This window comes from Apodemus sylvaticus, chromosome 2, assembly GCF_947179515.1.
Source record: "Apodemus sylvaticus chromosome 2, mApoSyl1.1, whole genome shotgun sequence".
Classification (NCBI taxonomy): domain Eukaryota; kingdom Metazoa; phylum Chordata; class Mammalia; order Rodentia; family Muridae; genus Apodemus; species Apodemus sylvaticus.
This window is the reverse complement of record NC_067473.1, coordinates 68,354,220-68,366,860: the sequence shown is the minus strand read 5'-3', so window position 1 is coordinate 68,366,860 and position 12,641 is coordinate 68,354,220.

The following is a 12,641-nucleotide window of genomic DNA, read 5'->3' as shown; positions in this document are numbered from 1 at the left end:
TAAATGGCCCTCAACTGAAGAATGGATAAAGAAAATGTAATATACTTATACAATAGAGTATTACTCAGACATCAAAAACAATGACATAGTGAAGTTTGAAGGCAAATGGATGGAACTAGAAAATATTGTCCTGAGAGAGGTAACACAGAGCAACATTGGTATGTACTCATAAGTAGATATTAGTCATAAAGTATTGCATAAACATTCTACAAACGGAGAGATCGTGCAAGCAACTAAACAGCACACATGAAAGCTCTAGAAAAAAAAAGAAGAAAACACACCCAAGAGATGTAGTCAGAAGAAATGGTCAAAATCAGGGCTGAAATCCATCAATTACAAACTAAGCGAACAAAAAAAGAATCAAGAAAATCAAAAACTGGTTCTTTGAGAAAATCAACAAGATAGACAAACCTTTAGCCAACCTAAGTAAAAGTCACCCAGATAGTATCAAAATTAACAAAATCAAAAGTGAAAAGGGGGACAAAACAATGGAAACTGAGGAAATTCAAAAAATCATCAAGTCTCAATTCAAAAGCTTGGGTTCCAGAAAAACTGTAAAATCTAAATGAAATGGATAACTTTTTAAAATCCTAACCCTAATCCTAATTCTAAACCCTAATTCTAACCCTAAACCATAACCCTAGAAATGGATGATTTTTTTCTAAACAAATACCATTTACAAAAATTAAATCAAGATTTGGTAAACTATCTAAGCAAGCCTATAAGTCCTAAGGAAATAGAATCAGTCATGAAAAGTCTCCCAATCATAAAAAGCCCAGGGCCAGATGGTTTTAGGACAGAATTCTACCTGATTTTCAAAGAGTTAATACCAATGCCCCTCAAACTATTCAACAAAATAGAAACAGAAGAAACACTGCATAATTCATTCAATTAGGCAAGAGTCACTCTGATATCTAAACCAAACAAAGAGTCAACAAAGAGAATTTCATACCAATTTTGGTTTGTATATTGAAGCAAAATTATTCAATAAAATTCCTGCAAACTAAATTCAAGAACACGCCAAAAACATCATTTGCCATGATCAAGTAGGCTTCATCCCAGGGATGTATGGATGGTTCAATATATGGAAACCATCAATGTAATCAACTATATATAGAAACTGAAAGAAAAAATCACATGATCATCTCATTAGATGTTGTAAAAGCCTTCAACAAAATCCAACACCTCTTCATGTTAGGGATTCAAGGCACATCCCTAAATATAATCAAAACAATATACAGCAAGCCAGTAACAAACATCAAATTAAATGGAGAGAAACTTAAATCAATTCCACTAAAATAAGGGACAAGATAAAGCTGCCTACTCTCTCCCTATTCATTCAATAAAGTACTTGAAGATCTGCTAAAGCAATAAGACAGCAAAAGGAGATCAAGGGGATACAAATTGGAAAGGAAGAAGTCAAGGTATCACTATTTGCAGATGATATGATAGTATACATAAGCAACCCAAAATATTCCACCAGAGAATTCCTACAGGTGATTAATAACTTGAATAAAGTGGCTGAATATAAAATTAATTTGAAGATCAGTAGCCCTCCTGAATATAAATGATAAATAGGCAGAGAAAGAAATAAGGGCAACAACAACCCTCACAAAGCCACAAATAATAGAAAATATCTTGGTGTAATTCTAACAAAGCAAGAAGCAGAACTACATGACAAGTCCCTGAACAAAGAACAAAAGTCCTCAGAAAATGGAAAGAACTCCCATGCCCATGGATGAGTAGTACTGACATAGTGAAAATGGCCATCTTACCATAAGCAATCTACAGATTCAATGTAATTCACATCAAAATTCCAACACAATTTTTTACATATCTTGAAAGAAGAGTTCTCAACTTCATATGGAAAAACAAAAATCTCAGGATAGCCAAAACAATCCTGAACAATAGAAGTATTTCTGGAGGTATCACCATCCCTGATATCAATCTGTACTATAAAGCAATAGTGATAAACACTGCATGGCATAGGCATACAAACAGACAAATTGATCAATAGAATTGAATTGAAGAACCCAAAATAAACCCACAGACCTATGAAAACTTGATTTTTGACAAAGAAGCCACAACCATACAATGGGAAAAAGAAATTATCTTCAACAAATGGTGCTGGTCTAACTGGATGTCTATGTGTAAAAGAATGCAAATAGATCAATATTGATCACCCTGCACAAAACCCAAGTCCAAGTAGATCATGGACCACAACATAAAACAGATACACTGAATCTAATATAAGAAAAAGTGGGAAATACCCTTGATTACATTGGTACAGTAGACAATTTCCTGAACAGAACACTAATAGCTCAGGCTCTAAGATAAACAATTGATAATTGGGCTGTCATGAAACTAAAAGTCTTCTGTAAGGCAAAAGATACTGTCAATAGGACAAAACTGCAACCTACAGATTGGGAAAAGGTCTTCGTTAACCCTGTATCTCACTGAGGGCTAATATCTAAAACATATAAAATACTCAAGAAGTTAGATTCCAACAAACCAAATAACCTAATTAAAAATTGGATACAAAATACCCAACAAAGGGGATATAGAACCTGTAGAGAACATATCCAGTGGATAGGCATGATCCCCAGTTGAGGAATGGGGTCACCTACCCACCTCAAAAATATTAATCCAGACTTCCTCCTGTCAAAAGGAAATGCAGGGACAAAGAGTGGAGCAGAGACTGAAGGAAAGGCCATCCAGAGACTGCCCCACCTAGTGATCCATTCCATTTACAGGCACCAAACACAGACACTATTTCAGATGCCAAGAAGTGTATGCTGAAAGGACCTGGTAAAGCTGTCCCCTAAGAAAATCTTCCAGATCCTGATCAATACAGATGTGTATGCATGCAGCAAAACATTGGACTGAGAATTGGGGATCCCAATGGAGAAGTTGGAGCAAGGACTGAAGGAGCTGAAGGGGTTTGCAACCCCATAGGAAGAACAACAATATCAGCCAACCAGAACGCCCCCCCCAAAGCTCCCAGGGACTAAACCACCAACCAAAAAGTATACATGGGGGTGGCACCTATGGCTCCAGGTGTATATGAAACAGAGGATTTCCTTATCAGGCATCACTGGACAGGGAGCCCCTTAGTCCTGTGGAGGCTCGATGGCCCAGGGTAGGGGAATGCTAGGGTGCTGAGGCAGGAGTGGGTGGATGGGTGTGTAAGTGGGAGAGGATCCTCATAGAGGCAGGTGGAGGAGGAAGGGGATATGGGTTTTTTGGAGGGAAAACTGGAAAGGGGAATAACATTTGAAATCTCAATAAATAAAATAAATTAAAACAGTTAAAAAATTTTTTAAAAAGCAAATTAGATGGGGTACAAAGATAAATAGAATTCTCATCAGAGGAACCTCAAATGATGAAGAAGTACTCAAAGAAATATTCAACATCCTTAGTCATCATGGAAATGAAAATCGAAACAACCTTGAGCTTCCAGTTTACACCAATCAGAATGCCTAAGTTCAAAAACTCAAGCAACAGCACATGCTGGCAAGGATGTGGAGAAAAGGAAACACTCCTCCATTGCTTGTGGGTATGCAAACTTGTACAACTGCGTTCCAGTCTTTCCAGAAAATTGGAAATAGTTCTACCTGAAGACCCAGCCATACTGCTCCTAAGCATATACCCCCAAAATGTTCCATAGGGACATGTGCTCTATTGTGACCATAGCAGCTTTTTTTCATAACAGGAAGAAACTGAAAAAAAACCAGATGTCTCTCAACCAAAGAATGGACACAGAAAATGTGGTTCATTTACATTTACACAACTGAATACTATTCTGATATTAAAAACGAGGACATCATGAATTTTGCAGGCAATGGATGGAACTAGAAAATAATATTCTAAGTGAGGTAACACAGACCCAAAAGAACATGAACTCACTAATAAGTAGACACTAGCCATAAAGGACATTATACACATGATAGACCCAACAGACCCAAAGAAGTTAAACAAGAGGGAAGACCCAAATGAGGATTCTTGAATCTCACCTAGAAGGAGAAATGAAACGGTCATAGCAAGCAGAGGGATGAAGGGGACCGGAAGAGAGAGGGGATAGCAGGGAGATGGGGGAGTCACAATCAGTTGTGGGGCAGAGAGAGGGGAGTGAGCCAGAGTGAGAGGAGAATGAATAAAAATCTGAAGCTGCAGTGGTGGGACATCTCTAGGAAGTCCCAGAGACCTAGGACAAGGGAGGCTCCCAGGAATCAATGCAAGTGAACTTAGCTGAGATAACTACAGTGGAAACACAAAAACAGAAGAGTAGCCTCCTGTAGCCAGACAGGATCCACAGTGGAGAGATAAGGACAACAACACACCCACAAAACTTTCAACCCAAAATTTGTCCTGTCTAAAAGAAATACTGTGACAAAGACAGAACAGAGATTGAGGGAATGGTCAATCAATAGCCAGCCCAACATGGTACCCATCGCATGGACAAGCACCAATTCCTGACCCTATTTATGATACTCTGTTATACTTTCAGACAGGGGTTTAGCATTACTGTCCTCTGAGAGGCTCTACCCAGCAGCTGACTGAAACAGATGCAGATACCTACAGCTAAACTCTGGATGGAGGTCAGGGACTCTCATGGAAAAATTAGAAGAAGGATTAAGCACAGAAGAATTTCTGGAGTAATCTCCAATTTGAAATTGTACTACAAAACTATAGTAATAAAAACAACATGGTTTTTTGGCACAAAAAATCCAGAAACATTAGTCAATGAAATAAAATTTAAGAACCAGACAAAAATTCCACACACTTACAGACATCTTATTTTTGATAATAGAAATCAGAAACACTCACTGGAAAAAAACACAGTGTCTTCAACAACTGGTGCTGATCAAACTGGACAGTTGCACATAGAAAAATGCAAATAGATTCATATTTGTCACCCTGCACAAAACTTGACTACAAATGGATCAAAGACCTCAACATAAAACCTGAAGCCAATAGATGAGAAAGTAGGAATTAACCTTAAACTCATTGGCACAGGAAAAGACTTTCTGAACCAAACACTGATAGTACAGACACTTAAATCAACAATAAATAAATGGGACCTCTTTTAATTAAGAAACTTCTGTAAGGAAAAGGTTGACATTCAGAAAAATGGCTGTGTACATAAAAGAAAAAGATTATTACCAACTAAACATCCATAGAGGGCCGGGGATATGGAACGTGAAGAGGCTGCCTCCTGTAGCCAGAGAGGAACCCTGGTGGAGTGATAGAGACACCAACTCACCCACAAAACTTTCAACCCCAAATTTATCATGTCTACAAGAAATTCAGGAGTGGGGGGGATGAAGCAGAGACTGAAGGAATGGCCAACCAATAACTGGCCCAACTTGAGACCTATCCATGGCCAAGAACCAGTCCCTGACAATATTAATGATACTCTGTTAGGCTTATAGGCAAAGCATGTTGTCCACTAAGAGGCTCCATCCACCAGCTGACCTGGAAAGATACAAACACCCACAGCCAAACAGTGGATGGAGCTTGGGGGCTCTTGCAGAAGAATAGGAGGAAGGATTGCAGGCCCCAAAGGGGATGAGAACTCCAAAGGAAGATCAACTGAATCAACTAACCCAGACTCTCAGAATCTGAACCACCAACCAAGGAACATACATGGGCTGGACCTAGGCCTTCCACACATATGCAGCAGATATGGGTCCTTCACGTGGGTCCTGAACAATTGGAACAGGGATTATACCAAAAACTGTATATGGAATTTGTTTTTCTAGGTGGGTTGCCTTGTCTGGCCTCAGTGGGAGAACCTTCTAGCCTCACAGAGACTTGAAGTACAGGTGGGGGGGGGGCATACCCAGGGAGAGAAGAAGGGGAGGAGGGATGGGGAAACGATGTGGGTGTGGGTCACCAGGATGGGAACAGTGAGGGGGATATAAAGTGAATATGTAAAAAATTAAATTTAATTTAGAAAAGAAAACAAATAACACAATCAAAAATGGGGTACAGATCTAAGCAGAATTCTCAATAGAGAAAACTGAAAGGACTAAGAAACCCTTAAAGAATTGGTTATATCCTTAGCCATCAAGAAAGTGCTAATCAAAACTACTTTGAGATATCATCTTACACCTGTCAGAACAGCTAAGATCAATAAAACAAGTGACACCTCATGCTGACAAGGACATGGATCAAGGGAAATACTAATCTATTGCAGGTAGGAGAGAAAAATTTTACAACCACAGCGGAAATCAGTGTGGCAATTCCTCTGGAATCTGGGAATCAATCTACCTCAAGATGCAGTTATACCACTTTTGGGCATATACCCAAAGAATACTTCATCCTACTACAAAAACACTTGCTCAGCCATAGTCATTGCATTCTATCTATAATAACCCAAAAATTGAAAAGAGTCTAGATGTCCCTCAATAGAAAAATAAAGAAAATGCAGTACATTTACACAATGGAGAATTACTCAGCTGTTTGGGAAAAAAATGACATCGTGAAATTTGCAGACAAATGAATAGAACTAGAAAAAAATCATCCCGAGTGAGGTAACACAGACCTAGTAAGACAACGTTCAGCCATCACCAGAGAAGCTTCCTCCTGCAGCAGATGGAAACAGATTCAGAGACCCACAGCCAGACATTATGAAGAAGGTGAGAGACCTTGAAACACCAACCCCATATGGAAGTCTCCATCAAATCTCTTCCCTCAGAGCTCAGGGGACCCATAGAAGGGGAGGCATAAAGAAAATAAGGGTCTCTCAACCAACAAGATCAAGTAAAATAAGGGCCTCTCCATCAACAAGATCAAGACTCCTAAGCACTCACATAAATTGAAGCAGATGAAACAGAGCCTACACTGGCCTGTAACAAGGCCGCTGAGTACATGTTATAGCTTCCAGTTCAGTGTGTTTAATGGGATTCCTGAGTGTGCAAATGAGTTGGTCTCTGGTTCTTGTGCCTTCTCTTGGGCTGTTTCCCTTCTGTTGGTTTGTCTTGTCCAATTTTGGTGTGATAGTTTTTTGCTTTATTTTATTTCATTGGATTATATTTTATTATTATCTTTTAGTAGTTTTAATTTTTTGTTTTGTTTTGTTTTTAATCACAGAAAGGGAGTAAACCTGAATAGGAGGGAAGATGGGGAGGAAATGGGACGTGGGAGGAATACAGAGGTTGGGGAACCATAATCAGCATATATTGTGTGAGAAAATCATCTATTTTCAATAAAATGAAAAGAAAAATAGTACTAAGGCTTCCACCTAAAAAATTCTCTATGGGAACTTAAATGCCAATGTGCTTAAAGTTGTATCTCTCTATTTAAAATATTCTTATACCATTTTACTAGTCGAACTGATTCCTTCTCTCACACGGCCATTTTTAGTCAGTGGTTAAGTCAGATAGTGGATGGTTTACCTCTGTACCATTATCCATTTCCAGTTAATCATAAGACGTCTTCAAATGCAGAGCTGAAATTACAAGATGAATTTGAAATATATAATAATTTTTGGTGACGTTTGGACACAAAAATATATTGAATTGCCATGTCATTGGTTTTAGCCTTTGAATGATGAATTAATCAGCATATATGCATTGCTGAAGTGGATTGAAGTCTTACCAAGTAATTTTTGAGTAGCATAATACATGAGCTACTAACATGGAATGGAAATCAAGTTAAAGAAAGATACTGTAAAATGAGAAGCAGAGATAAGGTGTTAGAATAAATTATCTATTCTGTCTGTTATTTGTCTTTATTTGAAGCTTTTAAATTAATTGTACTGAGCTAAATGCAAATGTGAAATTAGCATTATAAAGAGAACTTGAGACCTAAAATAGGTAAATATTTACTATATGCCTAACATTTGATGTTACAACACAAAGTGCTGAGCAAAGGGAGGATCTCAAGTGCTTACAAAATAATAAGATATTTCAACCAGAAACATTCTGGCTAGAGAGATGACTCAGGAGTTAAGTGCACATAAACTCCTTCAGAGGAGTTCAATTCCCAACACCTATAACCACTTGACTCCAGCCCAGGGAATACATCTTCTGGGCTCTGTGAGCACCTGTGTTCACATGCACACACTCCCACTGACACTCATATACACTCTCACACACAATTAAGATATTAAAAAAAAATCAAAACGTTCTTATACATTCTTGATGGATGGCTTAATTTGTTTTTAAAAATTTAGTATTCATAAACACACACACACACACACACATGTGTGTGTGTGTATGTGTGTGTCTCCAATTATCTCCTACAAAATAGGTTAAAGGTACAAATTTCTGAGGCTACTTTTAAGACATATGCCACTATGTGAGCTCCATGGAGTAAAGTACAAACAAAAATCATACTGGATTCTGAGAATGCATGTCTGCTGTCTTTGATCTGGGAAGTCTTTTAAGGAGTCACTGCTATTTGAATCTGGCTTCAAAGAACAAATAGTATTTCAATAAAGAAGCTGCAGTGATAGATATTTTAGATTCCAGAAGCAGCTTGCTTAAGGAAGTCACAGAAATCTAGCCCCGGATGCAGGTGAACAGAATTTTCCTGGAGCGTGGATGACTATTTAGTGGTCATTTAGGAGGTCAATCACTGTGTTTTTCACACATGATAAATTCCTATGGAGGAAATGATGAGATTAAGAGATTGTCCTGAAGGTAGGTTTAAAAAGTCAGACAGACCTGGAATTGACACCAGAAAAAGCTGACTAACCAGCATTTTCATTTTTCTTCTCAAGTGCAATTATTATTATTAATTCCTAAGAAACTTAAGGGAGACATATATAGGGTGTCCACTCATAGTATTAATTTATTTATTTAGCTATTGGAAAGAGTTAGGATATCAAAAGATTTGAATATAAATTAAAATATTTTCTAGAGCATTTATTCTTTGTCAAGCATTTGACAAGTGGTAGCTCACAGGAGATTACCCTCATAATCACAGAGCAAGAACCAGGATTGATTTGGACACCAAAGGCAGCACACAGGTCACCTACCCACAGCACCATTCTCTGGCTGGGTAACAAAGTCAATCGCCAGTTCTTTGTCTCCAGTTCTTCTCCATGTGTGAAACAGAGATGCTGTCTCATAAAAGCAAGCCATTGCTCCAATTAAACCTTATTTCTAAAAGAAGAGTAGTGGACCACTCTTGCCTTTCCAGCTTCCCTATCTAGTTCTATCACTTCCTCTCATATAACTAACTACAAGCTTGGTGATGTGGGAAAATCATTTGACCAACCTCTAATGCTCACTTCTCCTTTCTGTTACCTTAGGCCAATTGCAAACAATGATTGTGGGGATAAAACTAAATGATGTGTGTAAACAAACACTGTAAATTCAGATTACATAAGCTTTAGATTTTATAGTATAAAGTATGCAAACTATGAATTTCTAATAGAAGGTAGGGAATATCAATTTCTGTGGAAGAGCATTAATCCTAGACTTTTGTCACTTCACCTCAGAATTACCTGTTTCAATGACAAGTATTTCCTTCTTAAATTTGTCATGAACGTAACACTAAGCACCAAGCCTCCAAGAAGGTTCTGGTGTGGTTCTGTAGGAAAGGGCCTGTTTAACAAGAGCATTTGCCAACATGCTCAGATCCTGGATTTTTATTCCCAGAAACACAGCTGGGGGAATCTCAAAGAGTTTTTTCTTTATTTTAGGCCCCTCATATCGGGCTTGCTTTTCCTGCTGGGGCTATTGTGGGGCATCACACTCTGGGACTAATGAGATAAGAGCAGAGACCAATGATATAGAGCTAATGAAAATAAACAAATAAATAAATACAAATAATCAGAAGTAGGAAAGATTTCCCTGTTATAATCAGTGTGGCAGTGACTTGGCCTGTTCTTTCAGCAAACGTTCATTGGGCATTCATTGTAAGCCAAGCACAGTGAAGTATTGGAGATGCAGAGATGAATACGATGCAGCCTCTGGTCCGTGTAAATAGGGCAGTCGCAAGGCACTGAACTGTTTGAGAAGATGAAACTCTTCTGCCTTGCACAGTTCAATAGGCAAGCAACCTTTGAGTTCGACATTTAAAGATGTGACCAAGTGGAAAACTAATATATGTAGAAGCCCAGTCACGAAGGGCGTGACACGACAGGACATGTTTCACCAGCTGCACTGTCTGCATATGGCCGTCCTAGCCCTCATCACATCCACACTCTACAATTCCATACCTACTTCACAATTTTCAATGAAACAACTCACAGTTTTGAACCTCAGTAAGTCTATTTACGAAGAAAACTTCAAGTTACTGTACTAATTATTAGTGTTTATCTTTTAAAATGATTTCATAAGTACATCAATATAAGTAATGAATAAAACCATTCATTCTTGTACTTTTAGAAATTCTTCCTTTGAGGTTCTATATGACAATTCAAGTAAACTCATGTGAGGCTTTTGAGAACACTTGCTGTTCTTACAGATGGCGGAGATTCAATTCCCAGTACTGGCATTGCTGTTCACAGATTATTTGTAACTCTAGTTCCACAGGACCAGGTGCCTACTTCTGGCCTTCTTTGGTACTGCATCCATGCGGTACACAGACATCCATGTAGGTAGAACACCCCTATACATAAAATGATATACAAAATAAAATTTTAAAATAAATAAGTCCATGTATAGGACATATCAATATGGCCCAGTGGTAAGAGATTTTGCCTAGAATTTGCAAGTTCCTGAGTTTTAGCTCTAGAACTCTAGAATTGTCTAAATAAATAATAAAAATGTTAATTTATAAAAACATTTAATATAGTCTTTAATCAGGCAAAAAAAAGTCTAATATAATCAAAGCAAAAAATAAAAGTACTTCGCTGGACATCAATGATGCCAGTGATGTGCATTTCAAAGTCTGCATGAAACCATTTAGGAGCAGCAAGTTCAAGGGGCGACATCAGTGTGCCCAGCAGAATTGCAGAGCGTGTAACCTACCTCTCAACCTGTGGGCCACAACCCTTTGGCAACCTTCTATTCCCAAAAATAAAATTACACTCATGAAGTAGAAACAAAAATAATTTTGTGATCAGTGGTCACCACAACATGAGGGAGTGTATGGAGTGGCAGCATTAAGAAGGTTTGAGTACAACTGGTCCAGATGGCCTCTTAGCTGCCATACAACCTAACTACCATTCTTTTACTCAAGTCGTAGGAGAAAATATTTTGACTTTTCTCCTTCAAATGTACTATTCTTTCCTGCACCATGTGGGAAGAGATTTCTCTTTCAATACTTAATGATTCTGATAAATTTATAGATCTCAAATTTCAGCATGAGTCGTCTAGAAACTTGCTTGGGGAATAAAAAAGGTTCAATATGCCCTGTCATCTGAAAATGACATTAATAATTTTAAATAACAGTAATAAAATTCCTAATTTCACTCTATTGACTAAAGACTTCTTTTTAAGTGAATAATGGAACTACTAAATAAGCACTGTGGAGACAATATGGGTTCATCTCAGTCATGCTGTAAAAAAAAAAAAAAAAAGAAGACCACCAAAACAGCACGAAAGAATTAAACAAAAGACTCCCATCTCCCCCTACCCCAAGCATAAATAAAGGGAGACCACTCACTAGATAAAAGGTGATAATAAATCCTTGTGGGAAAGAAAACTTAAGATTTGAAATACCAGAGCAGAGACAGCAGAGCTGAAGAGCCTACAGGCTGAGCTGTGGGGAAGACAAACACAAAAGTGGAGATGCAGGACAGTGATGCTAGAGGATAGATTCCAGGTGAGAAAGCAATGAGAAGGGAGCTTAGCGGGCTAAATGAGGACCAATCAGGCTCTGAGGACACTCCCCTCCCTCTAGAGCCAGACTAGTGCCTCTCTATAGAAATATTCATCACAAAGCAAAAGAATATACCTTTTTCTCAGCACCTCATGTTACCTTCTCCAAAATAGATCATATAGTTGGTCACAACCTCAACAACTATAAGAAGATTGAAATAATCCCATGCCTCCTATCAGATCACTATGGAGTAAAAGTGGTCTTTAATAACAATAAAAACAACAGAAAGTCCACATACACATGGAAACTGAACAATACTCTACTCAATGATACCTTGGTCAAGAAGAAATAAAGAAAGAAATCAAAGATTTCTTAGAATTTAATGAAAATGAAGGCACAGCGTACACAAATCTATGAAACACAATGAAAGCAGTGCTAAGAGGAAAAATCATAGCTTTGAGTGCCTCCAAAAAGAAATTCGAGAGAGCATACACTAGAAGATTAACAAAACAACTGAAAGCCCTGGAACAAAAAGAAGCTAAGGAGGAGCTTAGCTTTGCCCAGGAGGAGAACTCAGGGCTGAAATCAATCAAGTAGAAACCAAGAGAACCATACAAAGAATCAACAAAACCAAAAGCTGGTTCTTTGAAAAAAATCAACAAGATAGATAAACCCTTAGCCAGATTAACCAAAGGGCACAGAGAAAGTATCCAAATTAACAAAATTAGAAATGAAAACGGAGATATTACAACAGAAACCGAGGAAATTCAAAAAATCATCAGATCCTACTACAAAAACCTGTACTCAACACAACTGGAAAATCTGGAGGAAATGGACATTTTCTTAGACAGATACCAATTATCAAAATCAATTACCAGGATCAAATAGACCATCTAAACTGACCCATAACCCCTAAAGAA